Genomic DNA, 20314 nt, shown 5'->3' with positions numbered 1-20314 from the left:
GAATGTTTACAAGGTAGGACCAGGACTTTTTTGGATATTTCTGTTTTTTTCCATTGTTTAGGCTGAATGCTTCCCTGATATGTTGTGGACAGCATTTATCATAGTGGTGGTAGTGCTGGTGGTGGTGTCACATCCTTTCTTTATGAGGAGACAGGTTGCCTTGTTGCTCAGGAGGCAGTTGTAGAGGCTGGGACAATGGAAGCAGCAAAGGGAGCCTCAGGTGTTTCCATTTTTTTTTTTTTTTTGGTGTGTCATCCAAACCGCCTATATTATAATCCACTACTGCTGGACTGTTTGCCTAAAATCCTCAGTGGATAGATACACTTGTAGCGTGCTGACAACATTACTTTTGATGCACAGGTGGCAGTAGAGGAGAGTTCTCTGATATCATTTTCGGAGAATATGCTTTTTTAATACTAACATGTCTTGTCTCAGAACTGACTAGAATATGTTTGCACTGGATAAGATCTGTAATGAATTTATTCCTTTAGGATACTTGTGTTTTTCCTCGATTTGACAGTGATGTCTCGAAGCACAATAACACTGTATGTTTTATGCTGTTGTTATTGTATCATGTAGCTCACATTGCGCTCTGTTTTACCATTGTTCTCTGACAGGTATTTGAGGTTTCGCATCCACCGCAATGTTCTACATTAAATAAAGAACAAATATTGATGTTGACATTTACTTTGGAAAGGTCAACATTTTTGTATTACTTTTACAGATTGATTCTTGAGTAATTAAATAAATGTTCTTGCGTCCTGAGAGCTCAGGAGAGAGATCGCAGAGTGGTAATTTTGCGGCATCTTCACGACCTGTTTTCTGTCAATCACGTTGAGAAGCGGAAAGTATCTATGAAACATGAGGTCATTTATTTACATAGTGAGAATAAAGTAAAAGGTCAATTATCTTACCATCCCCTATAACAGTGGTGGCGAACCTATGGCACAGCACTCAGAGGCCTTTCTGTGGGCACCCGGGCCATTGACCCCCCCACCCCAGACAGGACTCAAAGAATTTTCCTCCAGTTCCAAGCAACTTAAAAGATGCTGCTTTCAGTCATATTTTGACACTTACTTCGCTACTTGGGACTGTAGGAAGAGGGAGAATGAGTAGACAGGGCCGAACTATCTTTGGAGGACCTTCTGCTGGCTCCACAATGCTCTGTGTACAGAGGGACACTATAAAGAAGCTGAATTATGAAAATTTTCCATCTTTTTACTGTGTTGCTGTCCTCAGGAGGCAAATATGCAGTTGTTGAACAGGGAGCAATAAGTTACAGCTTAAATTTTTGGTTGGCACCGTGCAATAAATAAGGGGGGGTTTGGGTTCAGTTTGGGCACTCTGACGCTAAAAGGTTCACCATCACTGCCCTATAAGATAGATGATCCCGTTGTGTTAGGTATTATTTCATGTGTCAGCCCTTACAAAGAAATCCTTAAAGGGAACTTATAAAATACAAAGTATGCATTAGTTCACTCTTTCTATTTGATTATGAAAACACTTCCTTTATGCAGTATAAGGCCCCATGCCCATACACTAAATGTATATGGTGGTCGTATGCTAACTGAAGAATATGGCCGCCACAGAGGTGCAATGTTGTGTTGATGGAAAATAAATGTCCTATCTTGTGCAGGGATTATGGCATGGCTGCAATGCTCCCTATTAAGATTGGCTCACCTTGTCTAGCAGGACATATGATTGGTTGGTTTTGGGGGGGCCTAGCTCTAGACTGGTCACGTTCACTGTGTTCAGGTGGAAAAGGCCTCATCCATGCTGGGCAGGGCCAGGGAGGAGATGCAAGAAGATGGGGACCCGAAATATGATGGAGGTTCCCCCTGGGGTAAACACAGTGTACGCCTGACGTAGGGATCCCTGGGTAGATGGTTGAGAGGAGGCCTGTGATGTTAAAGGCAGCCAGGGATCACACATGGAGACAAGATGTAGAACATCAAACTCACAGTATCTTTATTCCAAGACTTTAATGCAGCAAACATAACAGGCTAAGGTAGTGATCATTTCTGCCAAATACTGAGGTAGCTGGTTGGATGCAGTCTGTTAAAAGAAGCTCACAGCCTATATTCAGGAACTTGGATCTGGAGAAGGTAGAAGCTGCTTGGGAAGCAAGTGTAGACAGGCTCTTATTAGGTGCAGAGCTGCAGGCATGATGGTGGAAGATTACAGTACGAAGTCTCTCTCGGAACTCTGAGAGATCTTCCATAATCCTCTGGAAGTTCCAGCCAGAGGGATGATGAGTATAAGGAACCTCGGGCCTAAACAGGATTGAAAATGATAAAGCATTTGTTATTGTTGGCTAACTAATTAAACTAATTAAAAACTCCTTCCCATTCAGATAACATTGACAGCTGCATGACCAATAATGAACAGTAGATGGTGTCTATTGCCTCACAGATGGGATCAGGCTCCTATAAACAGGAGCTCGTTATTTTGTAATGACCCCCCATTGAGTGGGCCATTACACATGCAACACTTTTTCCAACAATTATACATTGTGATTTATAAAAAAGTTTATTATAAAAGAAAATGCAGAACTATGTGCACATTTGACAAAACCAAATGATTTTCTGAGCACTCAGACAATCAATGACCTCAGCAGTAGAGATGATTGGACCTGAATTTTCTGTTTGGGTTTAGTTATGTCCTGCGACCCTTACATACTCCCTGATTGGTTGCCAGACAATCTCGCACATTGATGCCCCTGGCCAATTATCCATGCCTGTGATTGGTTAGGGGGAAACCTCTGGCCAATCACAGACATGGCTAGTTGGCCAAAGGCATCAATTTGCCGGATTGGCTATTTGCTGCCAATCCAGCAATATGTTCGGGTCTTGTATGATGCACCCAAACCCAGAACCAGAACGGGTCAAGAGTCGTATGTATAAATGAATGGCAAGTGATTCCTGAGGCCAGTGATTTGCAGAGTAAATAGTTAATGATTGATAGATATGGGACCAGATTCTACAAAGATGGATTAGAAGATATTTTACCGGTAGCGAAAGGGTGTATTTCAATGTTGTGTTTACCACCTACTGAGTTTTATATATTTTTAGAATACTTCTTATGTCTTAAAGGGGATTTACCCACTAATGACATTTATCCCCTATCCCGTTGGACTAGGCACTAGGATACCCAGTAATCAGGTCTGGGAATGTGGGGGACATGCTTGACCACTGTTATATTATTCTGGAGAAGGTGGTTGTAAATTTTCAGAAAAAAAAGTGATAGCTCTGACATGATATAGAAATAAATGACCTTAGAGGGAACTTCCTATATTCAGATGATACATGGCTTCGCTGTGCACCTGCTGTATATCTGTTCTATATACAATAGATGGTTTCAGCTTTTTATTCTTAGCATTTATTTATAGTGTTATATATTCCTTGCCTTCTGCATTGCTATATAATACTTCCCAGCTGTAAACCGTATCCCACTCATCTCCAGTGTTGAAGACATAGGGGCACATTTACTTACCCGTCCTGTCACGATCCCCGAGGTGTGTTGTCCGACAAGTATTCGGATCTTCCGTGATTCAAATAGCTGGTGCGCCCGATTTCCTGCATCCTTTGCTTTCCCCGCTGAGGTCAGTCGGAGTTCTTGAGGCTAGTCTGCAATTTTAACCACAAATAATATGTACACAGCATTGACGGCATATGTCATACAGAAATCAGAAAGATGTATATTCAGTTGGTTAAAAAAGTATTCTTACACCTCGAACATTTCCTAATTTTTAAACAATACAGGCACAAACTTAAATGTATTTATAGATATTTTTGTAATTAAGCAACACAAGGTATCAATACTCTGTACCTGCCTCATCCTGACAATCCTGCAACTCTCACTCAGAAGTCTGAACTATGTTCTAGTTCTTGACTGCTGACTGAACCTATCATGCCTGTCTCTCTCCAGCTTGATTCTGGTCCAGCAGCGGTTAAGTCATGTTGAATGTTAAAGCCCCCCCCTCCCCCTTTCACCTGGAGATGGGTCTTTTATTAACACATAAATATCATGGTATCCATTGTCCCTCTCTGGTTAAAGTAATTTTACCAGCTCTATATTCCGTGTGATTGTTTAGTTTTCTCTGATTTTCAAGTAATCCGATTCTTGGTTATTGTTCTGTGACTATCATTGTGTGTATGTGATTTTGTAGATTATATGCTATGCTTTTTTTTTTATAAACTTTATAAATTTGCATTAATTTTTTTAGATGAATACAGTTACAAATGATACCATACAATCTCTTTAAACAAACTTCTGCACCTAATGAGCGTATTATCACATATGATATCCTTTAAACATTATCAGCACACCGGTTTCACCAACGCCTGGGACGTACGGTCCAGGCACGGTGTCTCCGCTCCAACAGAGTTATCAATTTACACATGTAGTAATATGGCAATGGTAAACCACATTAGAGGGGGGGGATATCATTTCCCACTTATTCCATCTTAGGTGATCATAGATAGTGTGCTTCTAAGGGGATGGGTTAAGGGTACATCTGACCAGGCCAAATGGTCTTGATAATGGTCAGACATTTCTAAGGGTATATTTTACTGCAGCATGGAGCCTTCTAGGTGGATCTTGTTTTGCAACCATGGCACCCATACTTTGAGAAAAGTGTCATGTCTCTTGCCGATTTTACTGAGAAGTTCCTTGAGACTACAGATTTCATGTACCTTTGTTATCCAAAACAAAGAGGGATTCCTTAGAATGCCACAGTTGTGGGATTAGAGATTTTGCAGTCGCAATTAGGTGCACCAGTAAATATGCTTTGTTGGGTGTGAAGGCGGGAGTGGGTCTAGCCAGGACTACCATGTCTGCTGTCAGTGATATTTCCTAGTTTATTACTGTTCTGATGTTGTCCTCTATTTGGTTCCAGTAGGAAGTCAGTAGAGGGCATGACCACCACATGTGTGTGTGCTACCTGCTTTTGGCATCTCCAGGATTGGTTTGAATCTGTCAGTTCATGTGCATAGAGGAACTCTGGTGCCTTTTACCATCTTGTCAATAGTTTGTAATGATTCTCCTGTAGTCTGACACAGGTGGAGAATCCATGGGATGTTTGTAGGACACTCTTTCTTTCTGCGTCAGATAAGGTCACCTCTAGCTGTCTATCCCACTTGTCAAGAAAACTCGGTAGGTTCAAATATTTGTTTAAAAGTTAGTAAAGTTTTGTCAGAGATTGGACACCTTCCTTGGGTTGACATCAGAGGAGCTAGCAATTTCTCAAATCCTGTGGAGTTCTCTTGGAGATTCTGTTACCTTTAGCCAGGTAGAGTGAATAAGTTGAAAATGTTGGAAACTAAGAGAAGTTCATTTGAGATGGGACATGTAGGTGTTGAAGAAGTCTTGGGAAGACCTACCTCTATGGCTAAATAGTGCGGCCGCCCGCATGTCTCCTATGGTGTCCCACATAAACTGTTATGGCGAGTCTCTACAGAGTATTGGTTGTGAGGGGAGCTTTGCTGATAGATGAGAGGATGGGGAGCGTGCTAAGGTGTCTGCTAGTGTTCTACATATCTCCAGTACCCCGGAGTTTAACACATCTTTTTTAGCTGATGATAAGCATCTATATGATCTATGTTGTGATACAGATTGTTTACCACCCTTATTGTGTTTATTTGTCTTGTTTGGTGTCCACACTTTGGTGTAGGGAGGGACTGTTGTCCTGATTGTCCTATATCACATAGGATACACAGGGGAAAAGCAGGCAGGGCTGTGTTGGGGCTATAATTTAAGGGTGCTCTATCCTTTCTGTTGTCCCTGGGTTCAGAGTCCCCATTACAGTATAGCTGAGGTTGCACTGATAATTGTTAGTGTTGGAGAATATACAACAGCTTTAGCTTATGTTAGAGGACTTTGGTCATACAGACAGCAGGTGGTGCTGTGTTAAGTGTTAATGTGTTTACTTATAAACTGTTCTGCCAGTGTTTTACTACTATGCTTGTTAGATCTCTCTTGTATCCTCCATGTTTGTGAGAACCCATGTTAGGCATGTAATGGTTGCTGTGTATCTCAAGTAAAGATCACAATGAATATACTTCCACAACTGACTGTGTGCTGATGCTTCAACTCCAGATAGCTGCAATCTGCAACAGTTAGTTTGTTTCTTAACTTTTGGTAGTCTGAACACTGATGCATTTCCTTTCCTAGCAGCCTTGACTGATTTCCACCACTCCTGCATACTTTGCTCTGTTTCATCAACAGTTAATCCGATGTGATTGCTGCCCTGTCTGATGTCAAATAATTGAAACAATCACCTTCTTGTCTGGGGCTCTGGCATCTTCTAAGATATTTTCTTGAATAGTGCTCTTTGCCTGCTATAGTCTTGTACTTGGCTAGCTTTGTTAATAGTATTTGATCTTTTGCCTGTATCCTTGACTATGCATTTGCCTTGCAATTTTGTACTGCATTGTTCTTCTGGTTCTAATCCATATTTATTAACTAACCTTCTTCATTGTCTTGTATCTCCATGTTTACACTATGGCAAAGGAAGTGAATGGAGACCAGTTGTGACCTATCACTTAGGGTACATGGGGAGGGGTTTAGTCTCATGGTTCACTGTCTTTATCTGTCTGTTCTCAGACCCTACATAGCATGCAAATACTTAAATGCTTTTGCATATTAAAATACTGAAAATGATAGTTTGCATATGTATTCATCTTTTTAGAACCACTTTTAGCTGTAATGACAATTGAAATCTGTTGGAGGAAGTTTCTATCAGATTTACACTGGAATATTTGTCCATTCTTCTTTGCAGCGTAACTGCTGATTAGTCAGATTGGTCTTCTGCAGCATCTAAAAGGTCTGCCTCCAGGATTTTTCTGTATTTAGCTCATTCCATCTTGCAATTAACTCTGACCAGTTGCCCAGTCCCTGCTGAAGCTTGACCTCCCCTTGATACTTCCACCTCCATGCTTCATAGTGGCGATGGTATATTCAAGGAGATGTGCTGCATTGGCTTTCCTCCCTATATAGCATTTGGGATTTAGGAAAATTACAGCTGCTAGATATGCAAAGATGATTCCCAACAGACCTGCAGCTGTCATTTCATCTAGAGGTGGTCCTACAAGTTGTGACTCAGGGGTGCTCAATATATGTGCCAACCTTTTTTTTTAAATGAGGAAATGTTCAAGGGGTGTAAATAATTTTTCAAACTACAATATGCAATGTATATTGACTTCAACATTACAAATAGACACATTGATTAAGTCAAGAGTCTGAAGCCGGAGGCTCAAAAATCTTAGCATTAGACACATGTCAAAGTTTAAGTGCAGATTAAACAGAGCACTTATTAAGAGGAGCTGGAACCTGTACGGAGCCGACTCCTGATAACCTGTAGAGTGATAACATGACATTATTATTATCCCCATGAATATGATTTCCACTGTGCCTATCTAATACATATTTAACATGGTTTGAGGGATTTTGTACATTTTTGAATAATTCCGTCGAATGCAAAAGTCTGAAAGAGCAAATGTGAGATTAAAGGCAAGGAACTCTTTATTAGCGTCTTTTAATAGACTAAGGTATATGCTCTGTGCTGTGCCCTTTCTTCTTTCTTGTTGCAGGATCAAACAAGAGTAAAAATAATGTAAATGGCATTTCCCCTTTCTCCGATGACTTTGACTGGTAAAGGGCAGGTCTATTTTCCTGACGCTTGGTGACATTAGATAAAAGCATTGTATAGGCGGACAGAATTCTCCCATGGGTTCTAATTATCATAGCAATTACTTTAACAAATAAGAGGAAGATGTACCTTACCAGTGATTTAACCATTTTTCAACTTCATAATGATAAATTAGAATTATTGACCATGTAGAAATTTGCGTTTCTGAATAAAGTCGAACATCTCTTACTGATTTATGGGGTTCTTACTGTTTGAACTTAAAGGCAGTGGCCAACAGATGTATTAATCAGTTCTTATCTCCTCCTCCTCCTGGACTTTGTTGTATGCTACATTCAAACACACGTGAGCCCACCATACCGTAGCATGGCGGGCACATGTCCCTGTACCGGAGTGCCCCTCTCCCTAGAGATATATGGTGCACGGGGCCGTAATACGGGGAAAGATGGGGCATGTACTATCTTTTCCCGGGTACGGAACGGTAAGGTGCTGCGCGTATATAATTCCCCCAACGACTGTGTGAATGTTGCCTTACTCCTACTTCTAGCAAAGGCATCTGTCGAATCCTATAGATAATAGTGCCTTTACATGGAGTGGAGCTGGAACCTTGTATAGCAGTGATGTCTAACCTATTGCACACGTGAAAGAGGCGACATGTAGAGACATTATTGCTGACATTCAGCACGGCGACAGAATCCAGTGTTGGAGCAACTCTCCTGCTGAGAACGCAGCGCCCTGCCCTTCACTAATGGAATCAAAATGGCCGCTGTTCACACCAAACTGCAATCAGAACCAGGAGAACTGCCCAACCTCCAGATGTTTATGCTGTCTATTTGTTAAACTGGATTCACTACCTACCTGACCGATTATTCACTACAATTATTCACTCTTGATGTAAATTTAAACAAACTGCAGATTTGAGCAGATATTACACTTATTTGTATTATCTTATGGTACTATTATTATATCTCTCTTTACTAGTAGTCAGCTTTTTTTGTAACAGTGGTTGACCACCTTCAGATCTTATGGGTAACGTAGACAACTCCTGATAAACAGAGATGAGCGAATCCAAGATGGGATTCATAGAAGGTTTTTTTGAAGTATTCAAAAACTTTGTCTTGGGTCACGATGTATTCAGTCCTAACAGATGTTATTCCAATGGTCCTGGAAATTGGTATATCACACCTTCTAGTCCTCAAAAAAGAAATTTTTGATAAAAAGATTATATTGTGTTTTACAATTTTACAATTTTTTTTTCAATTTTCCTCACCCATCTCCTCTCCCTAAGTTTTGGAATGAATGACACCAATAGCAATCCACCATTTTATAAGGTTTGTCCAAAAACAGATTTATTTTGTTAATGTGTGATTCATGCTGGATTTGCGGAACCAACAAATGGACCTCCGTATCTCTAATGACTAGCAAACTCATGATTAGTTGTCAAGCAGCCCATTCATGGATAGTAGAAGTGAAACCCCAAAGCCATTGCATGTATATTCCTGGAGGTGATGAGTAGATATAAGCAGACTTGTTGTCCATTTTCAGGAGTTCCCCTGGTCAATCAATGCCATGGCTTGTAGCTAAGGGCATTCATTTGCTGAATAGTCAGTTCAGCCTCCAATCCAACAATTCGTCCAGATCATGCGGCCAAACCCAACACCAAATCCGAATGTGGACTTCAAGTCTTCTAATTTCTAGCGATTATTTCCCGACACTAGTCACAAGCCACTCACTCAGCCAAGCCGGTTCCCTACGCTGTACTGAAGAGACCCAACCAGGTCGAAACGGCGCTGTCTACCGTTGGGAATGTTTTTCTTCTGGAACAGATATAATGGTTTGGTTTTAATCCCGCATCATGTCAGAAGACTTCCTAAAGGACATGCTTGATGTCAAGGGAGCTGCCTTACAAGGTACCTAAAAGAGGCGTGGTTTGCCTTATCCCATCCTGGAAAACTTTGCATATTTTCCCATTTCTAGTGCTGAGATTTAAAGCCTCAGCTAAAGTAAACTTCTGTACAAAGAGCCGATCCCATACGTCTTTGTTATAACTTAATCACATTTCTGTCTACAGCGTTGACACAATGACAAGATCTAAATATAGAGCTTTGTTCTTATCTCTTTTGTCAGTAATTAATTGAAATTACTGGATATTTAGTGGTAAGAGACACGTGTCAGTCATCTTCCTTGTACTCCGCACAATCGGTTTCCGGGAATAATTAGAGATTTTGTCGAATGCAAAAAAAATGTTCATCAAAATAATTGCACATTAGAGATATCACCTGCTGCTGAAACCCATCTCCAGCAACGAAAATAAACATTGTTATGAGCGTGGAAGAAGACGCTATGGATCGTGTACAGTAAATCCTCTGGATGTCACCACCATTCACATGTGATATATTATCTCACCACCAGACTCAATCCCTTGAACATATCATTAGGACCTGACATCTGTTTCCTGGCACAGACTCATTTCATCTTCATTAAACTGTTCTCCCCAATGAAGGAGAAGGAATCTTTCTCTATAATTCTTTAAAAACCAAGGGCAATTCTTGTCAAATATACAATGAGGTGAAGATTAATATTCTTACCCATTGGGGCAGTATGACAGATGTAAGTGCTCATATACACATGACCTATCTATGGGATAGGTCATCAATATCAGATTGTTGGCGGTTTACCACACAGGACCCTCCATCAATCAGCGGATAGAGCAGGAAGAAAATCTCTGCTCTCTTTGTAGTGGCCAGACAGAGTTACTACAGCTCAAATCCCATCCTGTAACACAGTACAGACGACTGTAAATATATTCTCTATTAAAGGTTCATTATTTGGGGTTTATTTTGCTATTTATCTATGAGGTTGTTATACCGAAAGAAGCAGCGGATAAAATTTTACAATATGACGCCAAATTCAAAACTTGAAATAATTATGAATTGATGAACAAATTGGCTCACATTTATCAAGAACAGTGCAAACTGCAGTTTGTCTGTGTAGTGTACAGAGGGCAACAGATTCATAAATTGTGGTGCACGTTTTGCATGAATCTGGTGCCTCCTGCACTGCTTCGACAGAGTGCACCAACTTTTTTAACATGGAGCATGGAACACACGGTCCTACTGTGCACCTGAAACCCCTTACAGTGCAGAATTTTGTGTTGCGTAGGGTATAGTATACCATACTAAATACTTAAATATGCAGCATATCCCACTGTGGTGTCTCCTTCCTTTGGTTGTTGTAGACAGCGGGGGCCCAGAATACTGGCTTATGCCACCTTGGGAACGCTATGGTCACGGTGGTTGGTATTGAGACTGGAGGACGGGCCTACAGCCTGGCAGTACTCCAGCAGATGGTGTGTACAAGAATAATAAATAGGAAGGTAATGAATAATGTAAGGAAGAGGCTGATGAAAGAGGTTTCTTCCTGGGCCTACCCCTGAGGTGTATATAGGAATCCCTGGGTGATGGCGAAGCAGCCTGATCCAGGGATCACATGGAGGCAGGTTGTGCAAAGCAACTCACGGTTCTTTATTGGAACTGGAACAGCAGGTAATGGCCTAATATCACCAGCAGGTTTAGCAGAGCTGGAAAGCTGATAGGAGATGGTTGGTCTGCAGGAATGTTTATCACAGCGTGGTAGGAGCTTCAGGCTGGGCTGGATAAGATGGAGCCAAGTCTGGGCAGTGGACCTCTGCTCTTGCCTAGTCTCCTGTTTGGCGATAGGTGTCAGGCATTGGCCTGAGACACCTCTGCTTCCTGGTAGTGTGGCACTGACTTGTGCTGCACAGGGAGGTCTATCTCCTCTTCTTCGGCTTAGACTAAAGACTAAGACCCTGAGTCTCTGACTCCTGGTCAGAGAATTATTTCGGTTTCTGTACGGACACAGTACCCGAAGAACCCACCATGAGTCTGAATGAGAAGTTCATCCTGATACAGGCAAAGAGCAGAACAGAACATGTAGTGACACACTCTAAAGTACATAGGCGCTTCTAGATAGCCAAACAGTACATGTGCTTAAAGGGGTTTTCCAATATAAAAAAACAAGAAAAAACCAAGATAGGGGTGATTAGGGAGCTGGAAGACTTCCTTTAGGTTTGCCGATGTCAGGCTATTAGAGATCAGCAGTAACATTATTATATACAGGTGGTCCCCTACTTACAGATGTAGTTACAAACGGACCTCTGGATTTTTGTAAATTACTGTACTTTAGCCTTAGGCTACAATAAACAGCTGTAACAGTTATGAAATGTATCTGTAATGAAGCTTTATTGTTAATCCTGGTTCTTATGACAATCCACATTTTTAGAATCCAATTGTCACAGAGACCAAAGTAATTTTGGCTGGGGCTACAATTATAAAGTACTATATATACTTGAGAATAGGCTGAGTTTTTCAGCACAATTTTTGTGCTAAAAATTACCCACTCGGCTTACACTCAGGTATATAAAAAAAATAAACTGAGTACTCACCATCCTGAAGGCCCGGCTCCTCTTCTAACTCCATGTGCGTGACAGCTCCGTGGGCAGTGCCTCTTTTTTCTTAATGCTGGCGCTAGTTCCGGGACAGCTCCGTGCTCATGGCCCTAGAATAGGAGCTACGTGGGCTGTCGGAATGGTGAATACTCAGTTTAATTTTTTTAAGGGCAAGTTATACGCTACAGAGGGTTGGCTATATACAAGAGGGGCTGGCAGGCTATTTACTACAGGGGGCTGGCAGGCTATTTACTACAGGGGGCTGGCAGGCTATTTACTACAGGGGGCTGGTAGGCTATTTACTACAGGGGGCTGGTAGGCTATTTACTACAGGGGGCTGGTAGGCTATTTACTACAGGCGGCTGGCTGGCTATATACTAGAGGGGCTGGCAGGCTATATAGTAGAGGAGCAGGCAGACTATATACTACATGGGGCTGGCAAACTATATACTACAGGGGGCTGGTAGGTTATTTACTACAGGGGGCTGACAGGCAATATACTACTAGGGGCTGGTAGGCTATATAACACAGGGGCTGGCTATATAATACGGGGGGCTTGCAGGCTATATACTATAGGGGATGACAGGCTATTTACTATAGGGGCTGGCAGACTATATACAAGAGGGACAGGCAGACTAAATACTACATGGGGCTGGCAGGTTATATACTACAGGGCCTGCAGGCTATATACTACAGGGGACTGGCAGGCTATATACTACAGGAGCTGGCTGGCTATATACTACAGGGGACTGGCAGTCTATTTACTATAGGGGCTGGCAGTATATATACTAGAGGGGATAGCAGGTTATATACTACAGGGGCTGGCAGGCTATATACTACAGAGAGCTGGCTATATGCTAGAGGGGCTGGCTGGCTATATATTAGAGGGGCTGGCAGGCTATATACTACAGGTGCTGTCAGGCTATATACTACAAGGACTGGCAGCCTATATACTACAGGGGCTGGCAGACTATATACTACAGGGGCTGGCAGGCTATATACTACTGGGGGCTGGTAGGCTATATAACACAGGGGCTGGCGATAAACTACAGGGGGCTTGCAGGCTATATACTAGGGGATGGCAGGCTATTTACTATAGGGGCTGGCAGACTATATACAAGAGGGGCAGGCAGACTAAATACTACATGGGGCTGGCAGGTTATATACTACAGGGGCCTGCGGGCTATATACTACAGGGGACTGGCAGGCTATATACTACAGGAGCTGGTTGGCTATATACTACAGGGGACTGGCAGTCTATTTACTATAGGGGCTGGCAGGATATATACTAGAGGAGCAGGCAGACTATATACTACAGTGGGCTGGTAAGTTATTTACTACAGGGGACTGACAGGCAATATACTACTGGGGACTGGTAGGCTATATAACACAGGGGCTGGCTATATACTACAGGGGGCTTGCAGGCTATATATATAGGGGATGGCAGGCTATTTACTATAGGGGCTGGCAGACTGTATACAAGAAGGGCAGGCAGACTAAATACTACATGGGGCTGGCAGGTTATATACTACAGGGCCTGCAGGCTATATACTACAGGGGACTGGCAGGCTATATACTACAGGAGCTGGCTGGCTATATACTACAGGGGACTGGCAGTCTATTTACTATAGGGGCTGGCAGGATATATACTAGAGGGGATAGCGGGATATATTCTACAGGGGCTGGCAGGCTATATACTACAGGGACTGGCAGCCTAAATACTACAGGGGTTTGCAGACTATATACTACAGGGGCTGGCAGGCTACATTCTACAGGGGGATGGATAACTATATACTAGAGGGTGCTGGCAGGCTATATACTACAGGGGGCTGGCTATATACCACAGTAACTGGAAGGCTATATACCACAGGGGGCTGCCTGGCTATATACTACAGGGGCTGGCAGGCTATATACTACAGGAGCTGGCAGGCTATATGCTACAGAGAGCTGGCTATATGCTAGAGGGGGTGGCTGGCTATATACTACAAGGACTGGCAGCCTATATACTACAGGGGCTGGCAGACTATATAATACAGGGGCTGGCAGGCTATATACTACTGGGGGCTGGTAGGCTATATAACACAGGGGCTGGCGATATACTACAGGGGGCTTGCAGGCTATATACTATAGGGGATGGCAGGCTATTTACTATAGGGGCTGGCAGACTATATACAAGAGGGGCAGGCAGACTAAATACTACATGGGGCTGGCAGGTTATATACTATAGGGGCCTGCAGGCTATATACTACTGGGGACTGGCAGGCTATATACTACAGGAGCTGGCTGGCTATATACTACAGGGGACTGGCAGTCTATTTACTATAGGGGCTGGCAGGATATATACTAGAGGGGATGGCAGATTATATACTACAGGGGCTGGCAGGCTATATACTACAGGGACTGGCAGCCTAAATACTACAGGGGCTTGCAGACTATATACTACAGGGGCTGGCAGGCTACATACTACAGGGGGATGGATAACTATATACTAGAGGGTGCTGGAAGGCTATATTCTACAGGGGGCTGGCTATATACCACAGTAACTGGAAGGCTATATACCACAGGGGGCTGCCTGGCTATATACTTCAGGGGCTGGCAGGCTATATACTACAGGAGCTGGCAGGCTATAAGCTACAGAGAGCTGGCTATATGCTAGAGGGGGTGGCAGGATATATACTAGAGGGGCTGGCTGGCTATATACTAGAGGGGCTGGCAGGCTATATACTACAGGTGCTGTCAGGCTATATACTACAAGGACTGGCAGCCTATATACTACAGGGGCTGGCAGACTATATACTGCAGGGGGTGGCAGTCTATATACTACTGGGGGCTGGTAGGCTATATAACACAGGGGCTGGCGATATACTACAGGGGGCTTGCAGGCTATATACTATAGGGGATTGCAGGCTATTTACTAAAGGGGCTGGCAGACTATATACAAGAGGGGCAGGCAGACTAAATACTACATGGGGCTGGCAGGTTATATACTACAGGGGCCTGCAGGCTATATACTACAGGGGACTGGCAGGCTATATATACTACAGGAGCTGGCTGGCTATATACTACAGGGGACTGGCAGTCTATATATACTACAGGAGCTGGCTGGCTATATACTACAGGGGACTGGCAGTCTATTTACTATAGGGGCTGGCAGGATATATACTAGAGGGGATGGCAGGTTATATACTACAGGGGCTGGCAGGCTATATACTACAGGGACTGGCAGCCTAAATACTACAGGGGCTTGCAGACTATATATACAGGGGCTGGCAGGCTATATACTGCAGGGGGATGGATAACTATATACTAGAGGGTGCTGGCAGGCTATATACTACAGGGGGCTGGCTATATACCACAGTAACTGGAAAGTTATATACCACAGGGGGCTGCCTGGCTATATACTACAGGAGCTGGCAGGCTATATGCTACGGAGGGCTGGCTATATGCTAGAGGGGGTGGCAGGATATATGCTAGAGGGGCTGGCTGGCTATATACTAGAGGGGCTGGCAGGCTATATACTACAGGGGCTGGTAGGCTATATACTACAGGGCACTGGCAGGCTATATACCACAGGGGGCTGCCTGGCTATATACTACAGGGTCTGGCAGGCTGCATACTACAGGGGGCTGTCTGGCTATATACTACAGGGACTGGCAGGCTATATACTACAGGGGGCTGGCAGGATGTTTACTACAGGGGGCTGGCAGGCTATTTACTACAGGGAGCTGGCTGGCTATATACTAGAGGGGCTGGCAGGCTATATACTAGAGGAGCTGGCAGACTATATTCTACAGGGGGCTGGCAAATTATATACTACAGGGGGCTGACTACCTATATACTACAGGGGCAGGCACGCTATATACTACAAGGGCAGTCAGGCTATATACTACAAGGACTGGCAGCCTATATACTACAGGGCCTGGCAGAGTATATACTACAGGGGCTGGCAGCCTATATACTACAGGGGCTGGCAGGCTATATACTACAGGGCTGGCAGGCTATATACTAGAGGGGGCTGGCTTTATAACACAGGGGCTTGAAGGCTATATAGTACAGGGGGCTGCCTGGCTATATACTACAGGGGCTGGCAGGCTATATACTACAGGGGCTGGCAGGCTATATACTACAGGGGCTGGCAGGCTATATACTACAGGGGCTGGCAGGCTATATACTGCAGGAGCTGACAGGCTATATACTACTGGGGGCTGGTAGGCTATATATCACAGAGGCTGGCTGGCTAAATACTACAGGGGGCTTGCAGAATATATACTATAGGGCAGTGATGGGAAACCTTTTGGAGATAGAGTGCCCAAATTTCAACCAAAATCCACTAATATGTCGTAAAGTGCCAACATGACAGTTTAAGCAGTAACTTATTGACCCCTGCTCTATCAAAGGTTTCAATTGTATTGGTGTCCTGAGTTCAACAATATAATAGAAATTTGATGGAGAAATTTATATTGTAGCTTCCTTGTAGAGTCCCCTGAAAATAAAGATTCTGGGTTCTCAGAGCAGGAGCTCCAAAAATAATCTCTCTCTACCCACACCTTCTTGTTCCTCCTGTAGCCCTGGCAGCCAAGGATGTTGCTTTAAAATGGCACTGAGAATGGCACGTCCTGGGCTGTATTGCACTGCAGGAGGAAGCCTTGAGTCCTGTCTGGAAAACTCTGTGTTGGGGTGAAAGCCTGGGTGCCCACAGAAAAGTCTCCGAGTGCCACCTCTGGCACCCGTGCCATAGGTTTGCCACCACTGCTATAGGGGATGGTAGGCTATTTACTACAAGGGCCTGACAGGCTATTTACTACAGGGGGCTGGCTGGCTATATACCACAGGGGACTGGCAGGCTATATACTACAGGGGGCTGGTAGGCTATATACCACAGGGGTTGGAAGGCTATATACCACAGGGGGCTGGCTGGCTATATACTAGAGGGGCTGGCAGGCTATATACTAGAGGGGCTGGCAGGCTATATACTAAAGGGGTTGGCAGGCTATATACTATAGGGGCTGGCAGGCTTTATACTACAGGGGTTGGCAGGTTATATACTAGAGGGACTGGCAGGCTATATACTACTGGGTCTGGCTATATACTACATGGGCTGGCAGGCTATATACTGGGGACGCTGTGACCATTGCATTTCCCATCCTCTGCTTATACTCGAGTCAATAGTTTTTCCCTGTGGTAAAATTAAGTACCTCGGCTTATACTTGGGTTGGCTTATACTCGAGTATATAGAGTTCTGACTTACATGCAAATTCAACTTAAAACTTACAGAACCTATCTTGTATGTGACACATTGTGGCACATTTACTTACCCGGTCCATTCGCGTTCCAGCGACGGCTTCTCTGACGAGCGTTCGGGTCTTCCGGCGATTGATGAAGGTCCTGCGCCCAATGTCCACCAGGTGGCGCTGCTGCGCCGAAGTCCGCCAAGGTGCCCCGGAGTTTATCGTCTTCATCGTGGTGCATGTGAGTATGGCCCGTGCGACCAATTTTTTTTTTTTAAATGCGGCGATTTTTCCGAATCCGTCGGGTTACCGTTCGGCCACGACCCCCCGATTTCCGTCGCGTGCATGCCAGCGCCGATGCGCCACAAACCGATCAAGTGCGCCAAAGTCCCGGGGCAATTCAGGGAAAATCGGCGCAAATCGGAAATATTCGGGTAACACGTCGGGAAAACGCGAATCGGGCCCTTAGTAAATGACCCCCATTGATTGAGTAATCAGACCCTTAGGAGGTCTATAATAATAGTAAGATAACATTTTAAAAATATACTTTTTTTAAATGTAAAACTTTAATTCATCCCATGAACACATCTAAAAATAAATAAACAGTAAAAATCATAAACGTGTTAGGAATCTACATCCCAAAATGCCTATTCTATCAAAACATATAAAAAGATTACACCTGGCCGTGAACGCTGTAGCAGAAAATAGCGCCCAAATGTCTATCATCTTTTCATCCATTGATATTTGAATAAAAAAAATGATTATTATTATTAAACGGTCATATAGGTCTCAGCGCATCCACAAAAGAAGGCACTTTACACAGGTCCATACACTGGAGTATGAAAAAGTTATTGGCCTCACAATTTGGCAAAATAGCACTTTTTTTTCAACATTTTTATTGATTTTTCAAATAAAATAACACAAGGTAGCCTTTTGGCCTACAGCAAATCCGTGCGCAGTCGGAAATATTGATTGAATATTGAAATATTGCTTTCCTTTTTGCGCCACATTTAGCAGGGGTTTTTGGCACACGTGATCAGATTTTGGCGCATCGGCGCCGGCTTTCAAGCAACACAAATCGGGGAGGGGGTGGGCCGTCGGATGATCCGACTGATACGGACTAAGCGTGGGATTTAACATTTAAATTGTGTAGCAAGACAATGCACTTACATACACCTGGAAGTAGGAGGTGCACGCTAGTAGTTAATCGCGGCACAATCCATGATCGTCGGACGTTCCGGATCGGGGATCGCGATGTGGACAGGTAAGTAAATGTGCCCCACTGTGTCAACTGGTATTGAATATCACTTTAAGACATGACTTATAGGTGTTTGCGTATATTAATATAGCTCAGAGATGTAGATAAAAACACCCACTACATTTGAAAGTAAGGGGCGGAGGACCAAAGTGCCTATTTGTTCTATAAGGAGGAACTACGTTGGGAGTGTGAGGCTAAAGTGAGTTTGTAGGCATATGTAGTATTAAGCCCATGATATGCTGTGATGAGTGTTATCCTCCACCACAGGCGATAGGTTATATCTCCCCTCCTAGGAGTATGCACGGTAGGGCACCAGGTCCCGAGGAGAAGGTACAATCTAGTGTGCAGTCAATAGCTGATCGTATGTCTACCAGACAACAATTATAACAGAGTAATCAAAGTATTAGTAAATTTTGTAGGTACAATGCACATACTCAAATAAAGAGGGCTAGAGTGGTAATCACATAAATAAAGCCCATCTATCGTTGCCTATCTATTTAGCTACCAACCTACTTATGAAAAATTTATATAAACTTTAACATTGCACACAATATGAAACAGTATAAAATAGTATATATATCAGGTCTCTGGCTAGCAGCCAGTATGTATCGGCTTGATCATTTAGATTTCTTCAGGTAAGCCCCAGGTGTTGAAACTTAGACCATCTTCTGGAGAATGCGCTATATGGACCATGTCGTGGTATTTGGTCAGTAGCTTAGTCGGGAAGCCCCATCTGTACGAAATTGCATGCTTCCGCAGCAGGGTGGTTAAAGGTTGGAAGGCTCCTCTGACCTGAAGAGTAGTGCAGGTAGGTCTGTATATAATTTGACTGAATTGTATGACGTTGGAAAAGATGGATGTTTCCTGGAGTAGGCCAAAAGTTGATCTTTAGTGTGGTAAAAGGAAAAGAATGCCAAAACGTCTCTAGGGGTGGAGTCGGTAGATTTTTGGCTTAGGGACCCTATGGGCCCTATCCACACATAGTTCATAATTAGAGATGAGCGAGTATACTCATCCGAGCTTGATGCTCGTTCGAGTATTAAGGTACTCGAAACGGCTCATTGCTCGGACGAGTATTTCCCCTGCTCGAGATCAAGCATTTAATTAAAAAAACACAGTGAAGAACAATGAAGAAGAGAATAAAAACAGTGAACACAGTGAACACAGGATCATTTAAGTGAAAAACACAGTGAAGAACACAGTGAAGAATGGATTCCAGATGTTCAGCACATCTGCTTACTTGTCGGGAGATACGCGCGGAACGGTGCGAACAAAATAGTATGTGAAGAACAATATATATGTGTGAAGAACACATTGAAGAACACGGCGAGCAGGACGGAGACACCGGAGAGAAGCACAGAGACACCGGGGGAACAGCAGCACAGAGACATCGGGGCAGCACGGAGACATCGGGGCAGCACGGAGTCATCGGGGCAGCACGGAGACATCGGGGCAGCACGGAGACATCGGGCAGCACGGAGACACCGGGGCAGCACGGAGACATCGGGGAGCAGCACAGAAACATCGGGGAACAGGACAGAGACACGGGGAGCAGGACAGAGACACCGGTGAACAGGACAGAGACACGGGGAGCAGGACAGAGACACCGGGAGCAGGACAGAGACATTGGGGAGCAGCACAGAAACATCAGGGAGCAGTGCAGAGACATCGAGGAGCAGCACAGAGTCACCGCGGGAACAGCAGCACAGAGACAT

Source organism: Engystomops pustulosus, chromosome 2, assembly GCF_040894005.1.
Source record: "Engystomops pustulosus chromosome 2, aEngPut4.maternal, whole genome shotgun sequence".
NCBI lineage: Eukaryota > Metazoa > Chordata > Amphibia > Anura > Leptodactylidae > Engystomops > Engystomops pustulosus.
The sequence above is the reverse complement of the archived record's forward strand: the minus strand, read 5'-3'. Positions refer to the sequence as shown.